Below are 21295 nucleotides of genomic sequence, written 5' to 3' on the forward strand. Positions count from 1 at the left end.
AAAGCACGGGACCTAGGACTAGAAGTGAATATAAACAAAACAAAATATATGAAGATGGGAGATACAGAGGGAGTAAGAGGAAGGACCACAGTAAGATTAAATGGGAAGGAATATCAAAGTGTCACATCTTTCAAATATCTAGGCTCTATAATAACAGAGGACAATACAAGCTCCGTGGAAATATAGGAGAGCATAACAAGTGAAAACCGATGCTTTTACGCCTTGCAAAATATGTTTAAATCCAGGAATGTCAGCAGGAATACAAAAATTAAAATATACACAACAGTACTAAGACCAATAGTTATGTATGGATCAGAATGCTTGGTGATGACCTCCAGAGAAGAACAGTGGCTGTTACGGTGGGAAAGTAAGATATTGAGAAAGATGTTCGGTGCGGTAAGAGATCAGGATGGGTGGAGAATGAGGACAAATGTAGAGCTGCAAGGACTGTTTGGCCAGCCAGATATTGTTACTAAAATTAAGCAGGGAAGAATTACATGGGCTAGTCATGTTCAGAGAATGGCAGAAATCTGCACCGTTAAAAAGGTGTTATAGGAAAACTTGATGGAAGGAGGAGGAGAGGAAGACCCAGGAAAAGATGGATTGATGATGAGGATGACCTTAGAAAGTTAGGAGTTGAACGCTGGAGAAGAAAAGTTGAGGACCGAGATGAATGGAAGCAGGTGATAAAGGAGGCCAAGGACCTACAAGGAATGTAGCGCCGACCAGTAAGTGTATAGTTACATGGTAAAAGGTAAATCTAACCTATGGTAAAAGGACGTTTCAAGGCGTCATGTTTTGCGAACGGGTTCACAGAATCGTGTGCAAAATGCGCTCACTGAACATAAGTACCATACAGTACGCCTGCAGGGGAATGCCACCCGTACAACCATGTGCAGGTTAGTTGGGCTGCAGCAAACGATAGTAGAAGGGGCTGCTGAATCACACTGTATGTAAAATAAGAGTTTTGTCTGTACATTGCTCAGAATTTAAAAAGAATTGTATTTCTGTATCGGACATGTCCACAGTAATAAGGCAATGCACCTTTTACTTTTCCATAATTTCTGTCTGTATATAAGTACGCGCATCATGAGAAAACGGCTGAAGAGAATTTAATGAAAATCGGTATGTTAAGTCGGGGAATGAGCCACTACAATCTAAGCTATGAATTATTTTATTCACACTGAGTGAAATGGTAGTTTAGGAAAGACCTGAAATTTCATTCTCAAATATTTATGTTATTAGTGGTCCTATCGATAAATATTACACAACTAACGTTATATAGAATTAAATTTCCGATCATTTATGTTTTATTCAGATTTACCGTACCGACCGACTATGATAAGAGTGGTATCTAAGAGTCGGAAAAAAACTAAATGTGAAGGCCTACAATATCGAAATATAAAATTGATCTAGGTACAACAACATTACATTGACCAGTGTTGATGATGATGATGATGATGATGATGCTTGTTGTTTAAAGGGGCCTAACATCAAAGGTCATCGCCCCTTGACCAATGTTTGTTGTGATATTATTTGTCTCTTATACTGCCACTTATCTTCGATAGATGGGATTACTGCTGCGTACCGAGTATAACAGCCTGCCTGAATATTGGCGGGAAATAGCTGGGGAGTTAGATAACTTTCTTCCTTAGCATGCCATTCCTCTGGTTCATACATTTTCTGATACTGCTGCTACGAAACACACTGGTTCATCATAGTATTCCAACTATTCCATCACTACAGTTACGCGCTGATTGGAATGATCAGTGTGCACACTTAACGGAATAATGGCGGAGACGGTTGCAGAGTAGACTTCGGCTGCTCCGACGGCTCTGCAATCCGACCGACCAACCGAGCAGAGGAGGGGCGCTACGGCTCTGCCGTGGCTCTACGCCTCTTCATTCGAGAGACGAGAGGGGCTGGTACCCACCGCTGGCTGTCCTGAGAGTGGTTTTCTTTTGTTTTCCATTCTCCTGCACTAAGGCGAATGCCGGGACAGTTCCTAGTATAGGCCACGGCCGACGACCCTCTCACCTTCTTCGCATATCACCGTAACAAATCTCCTCGCCTGACAGACAGCATCACCGTCTAGGAGGCCCGCCTCTCCCTTGTAGTAGTAGTAGTAGTAGTAGTAGTAGTAGTAGTAGTAGTAGTAGTAGTAGTAGTAGTAGTAGTAGTAGTAGTAGTAGTAGTAGTAGTAGTAGTAGTAGTAGTAGTAGTAGTAGTAGTAGTAGTAGTAGTAGTAGTAGTAGTAGTAGTAGTAGTAGTAGTAGTAGTAGTAGTAGTAGTAGTAGTAGTAGTAGTAGTAGTAGTAGTAGTAGTAGTAGTAGTAGTAGTAGTAGTAGTAGTAGTAGTAGTAGTAGTAGTAGTAGTAGTAGTAGTAGTAGTAGTAGTAGTAGTAGTAGTAGTAGTAGTAGTAGTAGTAGTAGTAGTAGTAGTAGTAGTAGTAGTAGTAGTAGTAGTAGTAGTAGTAGTAGTAGTAGTAGTAGTAGTAGTAGTAGTAGTAGTAGTAGTAGTAGTAGTAGTAGTAGTAGTAGTAGTAGTAGTAGTAGTAGTAGTAGTAGTAGTAGTAGTAGTAGTAGTAGTAGTAGTAGTAGTAGTAGTAGTAGTAGTAGTAGTAGTAGTAGTAGTAGTAGTAGTAGTAGTAGTCTGCAATTACAATTTCGGCCCATTCCAAGTAATAGCACCACAATTCACTAAATAACTTAAAATTCAACCCTGAAAAGCCGTTTCTTAGGAAAAGCTTCTTCCTCTTCACTTTTATTAAATTCTACATTCATTTTATTCCAAATCAGCAGCGAAGAGGGTGTTTCTCCTCTGACTTGATTGATTATTCACCTTACAGGTTTGAGTTTGAGGCTGATGATGCCCTTAATATGGGCGAAACATGCCCCTTGTAACTTTTTATGATAAGATTTAATTAATTTACTAGATCTCTTAGTATTGAATAGGTGGATATTAAAATAACACTTGTAACATACTTTGTATTTACGTACATTTCAATACGGACCCAACATGAGAATTATGACGTGTAATGATTCTGTGGTGTCTGTACTGAAATGTGCATTCGTATTCTTACTGTATGTATGCATTTCATAACCGCTGATAACTGTGGAGGAGCAGACTAGCCGAAGCGGTAAAGTCGTGCCCGGAAGGACGGGGATTCGATTCCGTCAGGATATCCAAACATTCAAAAAACAGATAACAATGCTGGAGATATTCATGGCCTTGAGGTACACTAAACTTACGTTCTACACCAGAAATGATCAGAAGGGACAAAAACGGCCGGACATACGGTTAATCACTTTACCTCACTCAGTGTCGAGGTTACGGACAGCGGAAACCGTTACCATCAACTTCTCCAAGGGCCTTTATGACCTGTACGGAGAAGGTTTTGGTTGATTCTGTGGTGTCTGTACTGAAGTGTGCATTTGTAATTTACTGGAAATAGGACTGAGAGTATCGTCTCAATATGTGAGTGGTCTCATGAAAAGAGACCTTAAGGGAATATATTGTTTTCCCTACTCAAATAAAAGGCAGGAATGAAATTTCAGAAATTGCAAACGACCTATTCGAAGGACGATCGACAAGGAGATTCAAACATAGACTATCAGTCCCCAGAGAAGATCTGTTCTTTAGAAAGTGGTTAACCGGGCGAGTTGGCCGTGCGGTTAGGGGCAAGCGGCTGTGAGCTTGCATCCGGGAGATAGTAGGTTCGAATCCCACTGTCGGCAGCCCTGAAGATGGTTTTCCGTGGTTTTCCATCTTCACACCAGGCAAATGCTGGGACTGTACCTTAATTAAGGCCACGGCCGCTTCCTTCCAACTCCTAGGCCTTTCCTATCCCGTCGTCGCCATAAGACCTATCTGTGTCGGTGCGACGAAAGCCACCAGCAAAAAAAAAAAAAAGTGGCTAGCACTGTAATGCACTGAGTTGCCCTTATCGGTCTCTGAAAAACGTTTTCTTGAACTTATTTGAAGTAGTGAAATAATTTCGAATTGTATAGTCTAGGTAGTAAACAAAAAAAAGCCACGAACCTACAACGCTGGCATAGCAGGGTGAGAGGTGATACTTGCACGTGGCGTGTTCCAGGTGACGGATAGGGGGGTCCTAACCGGATTGATACGGACTTAAGCGAAATAAAATAGATCTCGCGGACCAATCACACATCCCCATGTGGGTGGGGGACGCAGGCGAAGAATACACCTACGGTATCCCTGCCTGTCGTAAGAGGCGACTAAAAGGGGCAACAATGGGATGATCGAATTAGAATCATGAAACTACTTGTAATTAGTACCACCACGCAGAGAACACTATTGGTCGCTTTTACTTGCGCGTAGCACCACTATCTTAGGTACACAATAGGATTGTGATTAGTAGCGACAGTGTGTGAATCAGGGTGGGTTTTACAGTACCTGTGATTAGTACCACTATATGAGGGACACTATGGATGAGGGACACCATGGGTCTGCATTGCCTAAGATTAGTACTCACTACGCGAGGAACACCACGGGATAGTACGAATCCCTGTGATACGTACACCTATGTCAGGAACACAATAGGTTTGCGTTCCATGTTAATGGCGCCGCAATGTAAGAAACGCCATAGGTGTGTGTTACATGTGCATATTACCTTACCTGTGAGTAGTACCATACAGTGTGGAATATCGCGAGTCGACGCTACTTTTGATTAATACCGCAACATGACAAATGCCATGGTTCTACTTTCCTAGCGATAAGTACCATTATGAGGGGCCGATGACCTGGATTTTGAACCCCTTTAGACTACAAGCATCATTGATTCAGGATTGTGCTTTAGAAGCAGTCCCTTGGTCAGTACTACATTGTTTTACGCCAGCTTCTATGCATGTGAGGCACTGTGGGTCGGTTCCACTGATCGTTTTAAAATTCATATCCATCCTTTCATTCTTCGTCATCACGTTTTGAATTCTAGTCAGTGGACGATTTTGGACTTTTAAATTGTCATTACTGTTCGTCTCATTTCACACCATTAAGGGCCGATGACCTAGATGTTAGGCCCCTTTAAACAACAATCATCATCATCATTAAGAAACAAAGAAATGAAAAAATTCTGACGATATGAACTGAAAATGCTATGCTATTCTGTTGATTAGCTATTTAAACCGAATCCCTTCAGCGTTCATAATACGTTCTGAATCTTTCCTCCTTCTTATCCAGGACTTTAAACGAAGCAAATCACTGTTATTACTCGGCCGTCATCCTAGTTAACGAGCGGTACACAAAGCGATCTCGGTCCCGTCACCTACCGAGTTCCGAAGAATGCTTTACTGCTACTTTTCTTTATACGCCCGTGTGATCAAGGACTGCTAACCCGAAATATAAATGGATGGGATGGACTACAAGCAGCGGTTTTTGCGAACACCGCTATAAACTCTTCAATGATCGGAAGTACTGCAACTCTCACTTCACGTAGAATTATCATGCAAACGTCAGTATGCTAATGTATCACTACTATTGGGGAATGAGCCAAATGAACGCAATGAATGGTAAGGAGAAACAGGTTCCGCTTCTCGGCTAATACGTGCAGTTACTTGCTGTTATCAAACACCTGCGGGTGCTTAATGATGATAGTGTGCCATAATAACAGCAGAAGGAAGATATTACGTAAGGAGAAAAAGTGCCCGATATTAGACGTCCATTTTCGACTTTTGTTTTAAGATCACGAAAAACCGATTGAAAATTTCTCGTGCGATGAAATTGTGTGATAAGTTCGGCTAACTCCCTTTTCAAGAAATGGCGTTTGTTTACGAGTTCTGACAGTGCATTTGGTACACATGTGCCACCTGTATACCTTGTTGAGGGAATCGCGTGCAGGGTACAGTTCCAAACAACAGAACGCAACAGTTGCAGCGGGAACATTCCCAGCAGCTGTGTAGGAAAAATGAGTACCTCCTTATGCAAACCATTCATTATGTTGACTGAGAAAACATGCCTGGAAATGCACCATGACTCAGAAGTGCTACGTGATAAAATTGGCTATAATGTATACAAAGCATTAATGCATTTTTGTAGGTAGTAGCGTTTTCATTCAAGAATTTGGGAAATCGTGGTCATTAGCCTCGTGCATTTAGTGTGTGCGAAGTCTGTCCACTAACCAGCGCGATCTGTGGTGTCCGTACTGACTGCCTTTAATGTCAGATGCTCGTGAATAGGAACAACATTTCGATTTAATTTTGAAAAGCGCGTCTCCCTAAACAGGCACATTTATTTATATGGATTCAGAAAAAAAGAAAGAAAGAAAGAAAGTACGAAAATTTTTGAAGCCTATTCTGAGACAGAGGTGAGTGTAACACAGAGCTATGAAATTTAGCACACTCATTTAAGACCACACAATGACACCAAAACATAACATTTTTTAACGTGATCTCTCAATTGTGTTACTGCTAAAACATCATAAGCTGTTGAAAATATATATTTTGGTGATTAGTAATGCATTTATAATTAATCCGTAAAGTACCCTATGCGGCAACACAAACGACACTGACATTCTATTTAATTGCGTTAGTACAGTATGTGTTCAAAATAAGTACCATCAAGTGCCACATATGGTTCATAACGTTTCTGAAGGTCATTGGAAAGGTTAGTGGGCGAAGGTCATAAAAATGACGTTATCTTCTCGCCTAATTCGGGAATATTCTGTAGGTAGGTCATCTATCTTGAAAACGAATTCTTTAAACATGTAGGCATTTGGTGCCATGCGATCCCGGGAGCAGGAAGAATACGGGAATGGAGTTCCACGAGAAATTAGGTGACCTGAAAAGTTTCGCTGCAGAAGGGTGGAGGACTAGCTAGCAGCTGTTGGAGTTGCCCATGATTTTCGTTTGTGGTGACGATACATGGGACGCCCTGTTGTCACCTTACGCTGACGTAAGACAGATCCCGTATGACGGAAATTTTCAACGACAGCTAACATTGTTCTGTTATTCAGTGCCCCCATACTAAATCGCTGCTCGAATTGTTCTTTACCGTGTAGCAAGCTCGGCCCATTATGACTCCACACTCTGTATGACCAGAAATCATGGAGCAAACTCGGCCCATTATGACTCCACACTTTGTATGACCATAAATTATGTTCCACGATAAACACCTTCTCCTTTGTAGTGAGAACTATAAAATTGCAGAAATCAATACAACACTGAATTCACAATGTGCCTAACTATTGTGTATAACCTATTTCCCGTTTATTTACAGGGTCAGATATGAAGCGAGATGAGACACGTAGCGAGTTTTTACGATCGGATGCCCTTCCTGTCGACAACCTCATCAAAGGAGTTAATAAGCTCAACGGACAAAAAATTAGTTACCCTAGTGGGCGTCCGGCTCCATGGCTGAATGGTTAGCGTGCTGGCCTTTGGTCACAGTGGTCTCGGCAGGGTCTGGAATTTTTACCATAATTGGTTAATTCCCCTGGCACGGGGACTGTGTGTGCCGTCTTCATTATCATTTCATCCTCATCACGACGCGCAGGTCGCATACGGGCGTCAAGTCAAAAGACCTCTCCGGAGGCCAAACGGCATTTCATTACATTACCCTAGTGGGCATGCACAGATGGCTCGTCAAGCCTGTACAGATGGCGCAGCGTACGAGTCCCCCGTGCTCAACCGCACGTGCACTGCCTCTACGTGAGCATAAGGCAGTAGCGATCACTGAGGCATTGATGTTTCAAGTGGACAGTGTACGTCAACATGGAAAGATACAAGGATGTGACATAGTGGCAAAAATGGACAATTGTGTTTGGCCGTGCCCATGGCCATACGGTGCGTGAAGTTACTGGAATTGTTGGTAGTTCGCAGCGGACTGTCCAACGTGTCTACAAGCACCGGTGTACTACACGGGGCCACGACACGCGACGTTAGAATTGTGGTCGGAAAAAAGATCCTCACTGAGAGGGACCAGAGACGCGCTTCACGGCTTGTGAATCAAAATCGCTTCCAAATCCGACAGGAATTGCTGCAGTAAGTGAATGAAGGTCCATCCCAACCTGTTAGCGAGAGAACATTGCGACGGGAACTGCATGCATGAACATTTGGAGTCGGCCACCTCGCAAGAGACCATTGCACACAGAGTCACATAACGCTGAGCGTCTCCAATGGACTAGAAATCATCGAACATGGACTGTAGCTGACTGGCGGAACGTAATGTGGTCTAACGAATAACGTTTTTGCATGTACTGTAATGACGCACGTCGTCGAGTGCACCGAAGGCCAAATGAAGCATTTCATCCTGGATGCGTGCAAGGTCAGGTTCAAGCCGGAGGTGGGTCTGTGATGTTTTGGAAGTGTTTTTCGTATCATGGATTAAGCTCCCTCACTTTGAAGACCACTAACATGAACCAGCATGTTTATTTAAACATTCTGGATGATCAGGTATTGCCTTTTAGTCAACATCCGCATGATGACTATGCTATTGATACGCCGATTTGTCAAGATGACAACAACACAGTTCATCGGGCTGGACGCATATGCGACTGGTTTTATGAACATTCCCCCCACCTTATTACATCTCGAGTGGCCTGCAAAATCACCTGACTTGAACCCCATTGAAAATCGGTGGGACAAGTTGGAACAGCAGGTAAAACGCAGACATCAGCATCCCCACAATTTGGTGGAATTGCGCTATCAAACCCTCAGCGAGTGGCTTAACCGGGATACGACGTACCTGCAGAACCTTGTGGACTCGCTTCCTAACCGAATCCAGGCGGTTATCAAGTCCAGATGTGGAGTTACACGATATTAAATGATGTTTGTAATGATTTCTGAAGGAGTACCTACTTTTATTTTTCCGATGAGTTTAAGATGAAATGAATGTCGTGGTATATGATAGTAGAAACGGAGAGGGTGAAACCCGGTGCCGCCACATAGCCTACTCCTGTCGAATAGCACCAAGGGGTCTGCTCAATTTTTAATGCCCTCATCCGACGGACGAATCATACTCAATAGTGGCATATGTCCTTACTCCATATGAACACTGCGGAGAGGTTTGGGAATTTAATCCAACTTTTTGGCACGCAATCTAGTACTGCCAGAAATTTACGAATGGTATGTGGTTGGAATGGTACATGCAGCTCACCTCCATTGGGAATATGCCTGAAGAGAGCTGCCCCACCTCGGGATGAAGATACGAATTTACATTTACTATAGGCAGCCGTATGTGGTGGAGGACAGTGGGAACGGAACGTTCGGGGAGGCTACTGCGAGGCAAGACAGCAGCCGGCTGTGAGCGCTAAAGTGTACCGGACTGCTAAAATCTAAACTGATGTTTTTGCGATCAGTCGTAGCGGTGCCCTCTGACGTCACACGATTCCACAGTTGCTGTGGCGCATCTCTATCATATGTTTTCTTTTTCAGGTACCGGTAGTTTATAAATGTATTTATTCAAAATTAGTTTCGGCATACTGAAGAACGATTATAAATTAACGAAGTCGAAACTGAAAAGAAATGGCTTCAGATAGAGGTCGAAGAGATAGAGAATGAGATTTTCAAATAATTCTAATCATACGTTTACTGTGAAAAATGAACGCTTTTGTTTAATCAAGAATTTACAATAATATTTGCCGTACTTCAAACGACAGTAAACCACAAGAGTTTCTTAGAAGTTTTCGGTTGTGAAGGTTCGCCGTTGTTCAGTTATTATTAGTCTGAATGCTGAAAACGAACGTTTAACATCACAGGTTGTAATTGAGGCAAACTCATAAAGAGGAACTATTGAAAGTTTCCCACGAATCCAGAGCCTCTCGGCCCCTTGAGTCCAGATGCCACTTTCTGTATATACATCAAAACTGAATTTTTCACGCTCATCATTCTGAACTTTTAACTTCTTTTAGTGAGGGCTGTGTGTAGCTTAGCTTCCACATTGGTCACTACTGCTATGAAATCCACAAGAGGCAAACCCCTCTTATCTAGTCCAATGCTTTTCAAAATGGGTACCGTGGCACCCATGGGTGTTAATCCTGAAATGAACGAAGTGGTTGGTGACCCCTTAGCTAGCTGTCTGCTAGTTGCGTGTACTTGTTCGATGTGTACATAACGTGCGAATCGACTCACCTCCATTCTTGCAACAATGTTGCTCAGTATTGTGCTATTGAATGTGTTCGCGCGCAGTGTAACTACGGTTCACGTTTGATATTAATATATTTAATTATATTTTATTACTGCAGAATAATCCTGCATTTACAGGACTTTAAAGTGAATATCTGTAGAAGTTTTATATTGTAGGACGTGATACTTTCTTTCGTATTACTACAGTATCTCCTGCCTGTTGTATCTAAGATAATGCTGGTTTTATGTTACATATGTCGTATTCCATCTTTTACCCAGTTCCAATTATGAGCATTCTAACTAGTATGTAATAGCTTTTTGGACCTAAGTTTATGGCACCGTTCCCGAATGGGAATGTTGTTCCTTCAAATGTATGCCGTGAATTGGTTGTCACGACTAACAAGCAACAATCTACTCCGGGTTCCTCTAAGCCAGGCACATCAAAAAGATCAAACGGGACATCAAGTAAGCAGCTAGAACATCCTTCACAGAAGAAGGTTGCGGATATATAAAGTGTTGCTATAGCTTCCGCTTCAAGATAACTGTCGTGTTTAACCTCTGACATGTCAAATTATCTTACAATTTAAAAACGATGGTGTTTCCTATACGTTTTGACTCTTAGGTAAACATTTAAGAGAATTAAGTTTGAAGTCTTGAATTCTCTCCCTACGTAAACTGAATCCCTTAACCATGTTTTCATAAACTTCTTTCTCACTTCAAGAAATTTGCTAAACCGTAAATTTGTATGAAAATGACAAAATAGACAATTACATGTTAAATAAAATTAATATATGCATTTTACCCAAAAATCGCAACTGAGTAATTTCATTCGAAACTCAAAGGTATACAGAGTGTTAGGGGTATACTGCAGATATTTCTTCTAGCAATAGAGAACGATGTGACGAACCACTATATATCAAACTTTTATTAATCGTCGGAAGCTATTTTCGAGAGCAAAGAGATACGATGTTTTTTAGAATAGGTAGTATGCCTTGTTCTTTCGAATGAATAGCTTCCCTTTGTTAACAGACAAGTCACGCGGCATCCGTGCCAAACTGGTTTCTGTTTATCTTTACGAGCAAATGTACTGCTGTAACAGCTGAACGCTACCTATGCAATGCACGAGATGTTACGTAACATAATTGTCAAACTGGTTTTATGTTTAAGAACAACTGAACAACGATAACAGCTGAAGGCGGCTACTACAGTAGTGTATTACGTTACATTCTCGCCAGACTGGTTTTGTTGTTGATAGTATTTAGTTTCCGTCTCAGGGACTTCAAACAACACCGGTCATCGGTTTCGGACCCTGGAGATGTATGGAATTCTTAGCGTTAATACTGGTTCATTTGCTGTTACGTCCTTTAGGGGATGGGGATATCTGTGGTCATGAGCCCCGTGTTCTAGTGAGTATGGAAATGACCTGAAAACCTGTGTCGGTGCGGGACATGTACGAGCGTGTGATATAATTATTGGTTGGGATAGGCGCGCCGGGACGTGAAATACGGGACGATCGCCATTGTGCATCGGAACTGAATTATCGAAACACATCGGACGTTTAGCTTCAAAGGAATAATGCGCATGTTATACAACTAAATAAACCGAGCTCGATAGCTGCAGTAGCTTAAGTGCGCCAGTATCCAGTAATCGGGATATAGTGGGTTCGAGCCGCACTGTTGGCAGCCCTGAAGATAGTTTTCCGTGGTTTCCCATTTTCACACCAGGCAAATACCGGGGCTGTACCTTAATTAAGGCCACGGCCACTTCCTTCCACTTCCTAGATATTTCCTATCCCATCGTCACCATGACATATCTGTGTCAGTGCAACGTTAAACAAAATAGCAAAAACACAAGTAAATAAATTAAAAGTACCTACATTTCGTGCCTTCTTCTGGGCTGAGTGGCTCAGACGGTTGAGGTGCCGGCCTTTTGATTCCAACTTCGCAGGTTCGAACCTGGCCCAGTCCGGTGGTATTTGAAGATGCTCAAATACTGTACGTCAGCCTCATGTCGGTAGATTTACCGGTACATAAAAAGAACTAAATTCGGGCACCTCAGCGTCTCAGACAACCGTAGAAGTTGTTAGAGGGACGTAAAGCACTTAACATTATTGTTGTTATTATCAGGTCATTAAAAGCTGAAATACGTTGCAGAAAATAGTAAAATATGCGTGGTTTAAGAGGAAACAAGATGAAATATACGTCACGTGAGGAATCATCGGTCGCAGTAGTTAACTACACATTACTATGCGTAAGACGAGAAGCAGGTCAAGTTCGTGGGGATGAGTCAGCTGTTATCTCGTATTGTGTATAAACATCAAACATACACATCAACAAATCTGAGAAACATAAACAAGGTTACACGTTAGAGACATGTAGCTATTAACCAGAACGCCCGGCCGACGGGCGCTTTCATGAGAACAACATGAAGTATCAAATTATACACAATTCACAGATGTCGAACGTATCTAAGAATATTCCTTTACAACTACATCCTACATTTTACTATGATAGTGCTAATAACAAATCGCAGCAGATTACGCTACTGCGTGTTAAGATGATGTCGGTAGAATACTGTATACCTGTTAAGGCTGCAGTAGGAGTAGAGGAAGAAGAAGGTAACGAGAGCCACGTAGTCAAGCAGGACAGAGCCGAACAAGGCGCACATTAGTGACACAGACATAAGAGTGGAGTGGTCGTAGGAACTACAGTCGCAATAGTAACACTCTGATGTAGAAAAGAATGAACTAAAATACAGTAGGGGCTCAGTAATTCCAGGTGGACGGTAACACGACTATCTCGAAAGAAAAGCACGGATTTACGAACGAACACGAAAACGCCTGTGTACAAAAAATGTACCTATGTTAAACATTACAGTACAACAGTTTCGAAAACAAAAACGTGCAGATTGCCTTACACTAAAAGAAACTTTAAACCTTCTTTTGTAAATTAACAAAACACTCTAGGCAACCGTCTTAAGTTAAATGTTTACTTATAGTTCCTATTCCAGTAGTGATGAATATAAAACAAGCATTTTATTGAATTTGTATACGTGATAATGATGATGATTGCTGTTTTAAGGTCATCGGCACTTAAATACGCAAAGTGTCTTGTTTTAATTCGTAGTGAGTAAGAAACAAAATATAAATAGCTCGAACACACGTAATAAACCAAAACCACGTGCAGGGTAGGATTTAGGTACAGCCGAACTGCGTTAAAGGTCAATGTCTAGTGTTTTGACAAGCAGGTCTTCCGTGTGTTGTGTTCATCTTTCGCCACGTACAAGGCACTCGCGCACTGAAACTCTCGATTTATAATTTTTGTTGCCGGTACATCAATTTCTCTGCTCGGATTTACGAGAACATCGAACTATCGAGACTCAAAATACTATATCGATTCTGTACTGTACTCCCAATCCATTACGTTGCAGAAATGGCGTAACATCTGACATACCGAAGTAAAAACTTGTAGCAATTGTTCAAAGTGATCACCCTGGGCTTCTCTGCAGGCTTCACTTCTCCGAATCCAGTTGCGACGCAGGGTTGTTCAGAATATCCTCTGCTCCTTAAAGAATACGTTCACGAAAGTCATCCGAAGTGGTTACTTCAGTTCGATATACTTTGTGTTTCATGTCCCCTCGGACATAAAAATCCACTGGAATAAGGTCTGGAGATCTGGCTGGCCAACTGATAGTTCCACATCGTCCTGTCCACCATTGAAGAAATGTCTGCACCATCGTGTAAAATCCACGTGGTTCTGCGTAGTCGAAGCGACACGTCCTCTGAAAGCCCAAAAACGTACTGTATCCACAGGAGCAAGATAACAATAATAAAAAGATGATTAGTCCACGTAACCAACCTCCTACTACACTCATCCAGGTATTAATTCAGAACCGGTGCTGGAAATTGCCTTCTCCTACTGAATGGGGATGTTCCACAGCCCATGCGTGGGATATAGTGGCTTCGAGCCTTCTGTCGACAGCCCTAGACGGTTTTCCGTGGTTTGCCATGTTCACACCAGGCAAATGCTGGTGCTGTTCCTTAATTAAGGTCACGGTTGCTTCTTCACGATCCTAACCCTTTCCTGTCACGTCGTCGCCGTCAGATCTATCTGTGTCGTGGCGACGTACATCAACTCGTAAAAAATGGTAATCGGCTGTGATAGACACTCCACCCGTTGAATGTGGTCAGGATGCACTCGCACTCCAAGCTGGTACACCAATGGCACGTGTTATACTACGCGTACGGCGCCCGGTATCATCGTTTTCTATTGTTAGGATGCCCGACTCCATGGCAAAACGGTTAGCGTGCTGGCCTTTGGTTACAGGGTCCCGGGTTCGATTCCTGGCAGGGTCGGTAATTTTGACCATCATGGTTAATTTCCCTGGCACGGGGGCTGGGTGTATGTGTTGTCTTCATCCTCATTTCATTCTCAACACGACGCGCAGGTCGCCTACGGGAGTCTAATCAAAAGACCTGCACCTGGCGAACCGAACCCGTCCTGGGAACTCCCGGCACTAAAAGCCATACGCCATTCCATTTCATTGTCAGGATGTCTTCTCCCGCGTCTAGGATTACACGTGGCCGTTCAGCCATCGTTTTTCAAAGTGTGATGTAACAGCCTGTATCGCGAATACGCTGCAGTACAGCAAGTATCGTTGCTGGATTCGGCACTCGTCTGTTGGGAAGCCTTTCTCGATAGATTCATGGAGGGCGACCCGTATTCTGTTCTGCCACACGATACACTAGCAGCATATCATGGTATGCGTGGTATTCATACACTGGCATTATTCAACTACTACTACGTAACTCGCGTACTAGTACAGACGATAATTCGCCTCTCTGGCAGCTGTTAATCGGGGCAAGGTCAGACAGACAGCTAGTCCGGTTTCATGTAGGGGCGGGAACCCGTCCTACCACATCCCCGTCGCTAGGAACAGCAGACAACCGAACCGGCAAGTGACAGATCTAGTGTTTTTGTCGAAATGCTTACGTGGAATATTCTCCCACAGTGTGATCTCAATACCATGGATTTTTGGGAGACCAACTCGCCGTATGCAGAAACACCCCGTGTTGACGTATACGTAAATAAAGTTTCTTACGTCAACGAAAGAATGCATGGGATAGGATTTCCAAGTGAGTAGTATCAGAATTGAATTGTCAAAGCACGTCGAACGTTTTGCTTCATACCAATAAGGGACGTGTTATAAAAATAAATTAATTAAACGTACCTTCCTTTCGTGCTTCCGAACGAAATAACATGTTTAATGGTAAATTAAAGCATTCTGCTTTTGCAGTGTCTATTAAACGAATCAAAATACACGTTGCCAGACTGAGTGGCTCAGACGGTTCAAGCACTGGTTTCATGAACTTAGCAGGCTCGATCCTGGCTCAATCCGCTGGTATTTGAAGGTGCTCAAATACGTCCGCTTCTGATCGGTAGAATTACAGACACGTTAAAGAATACTTGTAGGCAAAATTCCGAAACCGCGCGTCTCCATTGGCACGTAAATATTTATTATTATTATTATTATTATTATTATTACTACTACTGGGCGAGTTCGCCGTGTGAATAGGAGCGCGCGGCTGTCAGCTTGCATTCGTCGCAAAGCCACTACCAATATTATAATAATAACTGTGTTAGTCTATTATTACTCACTATTTTGAAAATAAATGTTAAACGCCCCACTCAAACTTCGTAGCTCGTAACCTGTATGAAAACACTAAAGAAAATAGTGAACTTTTAACAAGTGCGAATTATTATTAATCTTATAATTGCAGACATGTCCCCGAAATTACCGAAACATGTACTTACAAATTGCTTTACGTCGCACCGACACAAGTAGGTCTTACGGCGACGATGGGAGAGAAAAGGGATACAAGTGGGAAGGAAGCGTTCGAGGCCTTAATAAAGGTCCAGTCCCAGTATTTCCCTGTTGTGAAAATGGGAAACTACGGAAAACCATCTTCCCGGCTGCCGACAGTGGAGTTCGAACCCACTATCACCAAAATGCAAGCTCAAAGCTGGGCGCCCCTAACCGCACGACCAACTTACTCTAAGCTCTAATGCCAGTCTGAGTAGCTCGGACGATAGAGCCCCGGTCTTCTGATCCCACCTTGGCAGGTTCGATGGCGACTCAGTTCGATGGTATTTGAAGGTGTTGAAATACGCCGGTCTCGTGTCTATAGATTTACTTGCATTAAAAAAATACTGCGGTAAAAATTCTGGCACTTCAGCGTCTCCCAAAACAGTGAAAATTAGTTAGTGGAACGTAAAGATATTATTATTAGTAGCAGTAGTAGTAGTATTATTATTACGGAAGTTCTAATTAAACGGGTCCATTACAGTCATCATTTTACCTATCGGCACTTAATGTCCAGTAATAAGCTTTCTGTCCGCCTCTGTGGTGTAGTGGATAGTGTAATTAGCTGAAACCCCCGGAGGCCCGGGTTCGATTTCCAGCTCTGACACAAAATTTGAAAAGTGGTACGAGGGCTGGAACGGGATCCACTAAGCCTCGGGAGGTCAAATGAGTAGAGGTGGTTCGATTCCCAACTCAGCCATCCTGAAAGTGGTTTCCCGTAGTTTTCCACTTCTCCAGGAAAATGCCGGGATGGTACATAACATAAGGCTACGGCGGCTACCTTCCCTCTTCCTTGTCTATCCCTTCCAATCTTCCCATCCCACCGCAAGGCCACTGTTCAGCATAACCGTTGAGACCGCCTGGGCGAGGTACTGGTTATTCTCCTCAGTTTCATCCCCAGACCCAATGTCTCACGCTCCTGGGCACTGCCCTTGAGGCGGTAGAGGTGGGATCCCTTGCTGAGTCCCAGCGAAAACCAACCCTGGAGTGTAAACAGATTAGGAAAAGGAAGAATAAGCCTTCTATTATAAATGCCCGGCGCCAATTCCACAGTAGCTCTTTTTTCTTCGAGCAATGTTCACGATGGATGCAACTACGGTTTTTGAAATTTGTGTCATTAATAGCAATTTCACTGAATACTTATAGACTTTTCTTTCAGTGTCCACCGTCCTTTCATTGACCTGAAAAGTTTATGAATAAGGATAGACAATTCGCATTGTCTATTGTCAGAAATTCATCGTAGAATGTCGCAACAGCACAGAAATGTTGCGCCCATTTTTCATTACTTATTAACTATTTGCTTTCATTTTTTTTTGCTAGGGGCTTTACGTCGCACCGACACAGATAGGTCTTATGGCGACGATGGGATAGGAAAGGCCTAGGAGTTGGAAGGAAGCGGCCGTGGCCTTAATTAAGGTACAGCCCCAGCATTTGCCTGGTGTGAAAATGGGAAACCACGGAAAACCATCTTCAGGGCTGCCGATAGCGGGATTCGAACCTACTATCTCCCGGATGCAAGCTCACAGCCGCGCGCCTCTACGCGCACGGCCAACTCGCCCGGTTGCTTTCATTTTGTTGGCTTGGATCACTGAGTAATGCCAATGACGTCTTATAAATCACACACAACTACACAGCACTTGATTCGCATGCATGTGGTGGTGCGGACCTTCGACGTCACTGTAAGGATTCTGTGTACCTTTCACACAGATTACCCTAGACAGGTTTTCGAGTACAGCAAGTGGCCTGGCACGTGAGTCAACCTCTCCTACTTGCCAAGCCTTTTATTGGAAGTGCACAACAACATGTATTGGCCTGCGATAAGAAACAAGCTCAACAAGCCCTATACTCTGCTACTGTACTTCCACTACGCGTGGAGAGAATGAAGTAACTGGCGTATCCTGCTACGGCCGTTCAAAACACATTAGGTCCTGAAATATTTGGCTCAGTTATGGGAAAACTAATTGGATAAGGTAAAAAATACATAGTATATATTGTGAGATGTATTTTTCTTTGCGGACTAGGTTAATATCTGTACGTATACCCCTAACACCCTGTATAGACACTTCTTAATATGGCGCTTCAATAAAAACATGATTTATACGCAAATTCTCGGTGCAAAGATAACATATTCTGAATAAGTTGTTCTTTGAATTTTCGCCTTCAAAGGCAGGTTTTTACACAATACACAATATTCATACGATTTAAATTAATGGAATAAGGATGTAAAATGGATGTATGGGGTTTTGGCCGCCCCGTATTGATAGGTTCAAAACATGACACGCTCTTCTGGCTTCAAATACGGGACACTTGGCAATTCTACATGCAGCAGACACTTGCTTTAACATTACCATTAAACTGAATGCCTATGAAGAACGATTAAAAGCGTAGTTTACAAAAATCCACAGGATACATAAATTTCCCTCAAGACTGAAACAAAGAATTTTCGGAATTTGCTCACAATGAAACAGTGCACTCGGATACTTAAGACTCTTAAACAACTGTATTCTATGCGCAGCTACTTACCAAGGTGGTCATGGTTAGTTCTGCAGGTGGAGCACTCCCTCCTCGCATTACACCTGAAAATATAAAAGAAGTTAACAATTAAAACTAAATTCCGAAATTCCATAAATCAGCATTAAAACTCACAATAAATTTGCGGCATTCGTCATCGATACATAATTCTGCGCTTGGCTGTCGCGGAGAATTACCAGCTGGACATGATTGAGTACTGGACGATTTGAAGATCTCTAAATAGGCTGCGCTCGGGTGTTACCAGGTGCAATATCAATCTGCACAAGTGGGGATATTCGGTAAATTCTGTTGTGTGTGCCTGCGGTGAAGTGCAGACTACAGACCATCTGCTTTGTCCTACCACATGTACTGAGAAAGAGCTGCTTGGGACTACAAGGAACGCACTCGACGTTGCTAATTTCTGGTGCACCACAATAAGAACCTTTCGAGCACAGTTTATTTTTATTTCTTTTCATCTTTTCAATAGACATTTTTTGTACATCTTTTGGTATGTGTAGGTAACTCCGCTTCTGACACGATATACATATAAATAAACTAGCTGATGTACCCGTGCTTCGCTACGGGATTCTCAGAAAGACTGACTTTGTGGTTTTCCTAACTGAATTTAACATAGGTCATTACAAAAACGTCAGTAGGAATGTAGCGATTGAAAGCAATGTTATCATATAAAATACTCGATCAAATGAAAAGCTGCACACTTTCTCACTTTCAACGAACAGTACTACGGTGCCGATCTAAGAGTCCAAAGTTCCAGAGCTGGAATAACCAGGTCGCAGACTGCCGTGAACACTCCTCTGTCATTATTCCGTTAAATATGCACACTACTCATTCCAATCAGTGCCTCAGAGTAGGGACTGAATAGCTCGAATACTATGATGAACCAGTGTATTACGTACCAGATATATCAGAAAATGTATGAACCAGAGGAATGGCATGCTAAAGAAGAAAGTTATCTTACTCCCCAGCTACTTCCCTCCATTATACAGGCAGGCTGTTACAGTCGGTACGACCAGGCGAGTTGCCCGTGTGGTTAGGGGCCCGCAGCTGTGAGCTTGCATCCGGAAGATAGTGGATTCGAACCCCACTGCCGGCAACCCTGAAGATGGTATTCCGTGGTTTCCCATTTTTACACCAGTCACACCAGGCTGTACCTTCAAGCCAAGGCCGCTTCCTTCACACCACTATTCATTTCCTATCCCATCGTGCCATAAGACCTACCTGTGTCGGTGCGACGTCAAACAAATTAAAAGAACCTCGGTACGCTGCAGTAATCCTATCTATCGGGGATGAGAGGAAACAGAAGACAAAAAGCACATCACAACAAACAATGGTCAATGTAACGTTATTGTTGATAAAGTTTATGAGCTTTCTGTATTGCAGGCCTTCACATTACTTTTCTTTCGACTCTGTGATATTAGGGTGTCTTACAAAATTATTGATATCACAGACCAGGGCCTCTCAAACGCACAAAATCTCACGCGTGCAGAGCGAGGCGCAAGAGCTGTGTATGGCTCGGATCAACGCTTCGTCTCTGGGCTACTCGGCTATGCTCGGCTCAACTCAGCCCGGATTTGGAGCGCTACGGCGCAAGTGGGGGAGAGGGAGACAGGCGGAGCGAGCGAGACAGGCGTGAGGAAAGAGAGAGTTAGCGCTATTGCTCCAAATCGAGGAGTGGGGGGTCTGCACTCTGGTCAACCAAGCCAAGTCGTCTTTTGCACCGTGCACAGTGCATGCACCACGCGCATGCACCCTGAGAGGCCCTGTCATAGACTGTAGTTCCTTATTCTCAGACTTTACATACCGATTTTCACTAAATTCTGTTTACCCATTTTCTCGTGACTCTGCGCTGATATGGACCTAGTAACAAAAATCCAAATTCATAAATATCTCTCATTATATGAGGTATGCTAACAATGTATAAGACAATAAGTGATCGGAAATTTAATAACTTCTTACATAACTACTACTAACTTACGACATAACTAAAGTTATGTTAGTTATGTAGTATTTATCGATACGACCACTAATAACATAGGTAGGTAAGGGTTATTCTGCCCGAAGGCAGGTCCGAACCTCCGCAGAGGTGTTCCTGAGCCGGAGTTTACGTGCGGTAGGGTGGCCAGTTTCTTTCCGCTCCTCCATTCCCCTACCCCCCACCAACAGCGCGTGGCAACCCATCCAACTCCTGACGACGCCCAATGCTGCTTAAATTCGGAGATCTCACGGGATCCGGTGTTTCAACACGGCTACGACCGTTGGCACTAATAACATACATAACTTATTTATTGAGAATTACATTACAGGCCTTCCCCTAAACTACCATTTCACTCAACGTGAATAAAATAATTTGTAGCCCAGATTGCAGTGGTTCATCACCCGACATTACATACCGATTTTCATTAAATTCTCTTCAGCCCTTTCCTATTGATGCGTGTACAGACAGACAGACAGACAGACAGACAGACAGACAGACAGACAGACAGACAGACAGACAGACAGACAGACAGACAGACAGACGGACAGACAGACAGACAGACAGACAGACAGACAGACAGAAATTACGGAAAAGTAAAAATTGCATTTCCTTGTTACTGTGGACATGACAGATACAGAAATATCATTCATTTCAAATTCTGAGCAATGCACAGGCAAGACACTTATTTTATATAGGTATATAGATATAGATTACATTTCAGGCCTTCCCATAAACTACCATTTCACTCAGTGCGAATAACATTATTGATATCCTAGATTATAGCGACCTATTCCCCGACTTTGCATACCAATTTTCGTGAAGACACGACCACTAATAAAATAAA

At 42.9% G+C, this 21295-nt stretch overlaps 1 protein-coding gene across 4 annotated transcripts in view; it reads right to left on the reverse strand.

Moving 5' to 3' along the window:
• The window catches only part of LOC136857783 (E3 ubiquitin-protein ligase RNF19B), a 649393-nt gene that overhangs the window by 588495 nt on the left and 39603 nt on the right, over window positions 1–21295 (reverse strand). For all 4 annotated transcript variants that reach the window (XM_067136692.2, XM_067136693.2, XM_068225306.1 and 1 more), the window contains exon 2: window positions 18468–18520. The gene's annotated coding sequence lies outside the window, so the exon portion shown is untranslated. The remainder of the gene's footprint in view (window positions 1–18467; window positions 18521–21295) is intronic.

This window comes from Anabrus simplex, chromosome 1 (assembly GCF_040414725.1).
Source record: "Anabrus simplex isolate iqAnaSimp1 chromosome 1, ASM4041472v1, whole genome shotgun sequence".
In the NCBI taxonomy this organism is placed as follows: domain Eukaryota; kingdom Metazoa; phylum Arthropoda; class Insecta; order Orthoptera; family Tettigoniidae; genus Anabrus; species Anabrus simplex.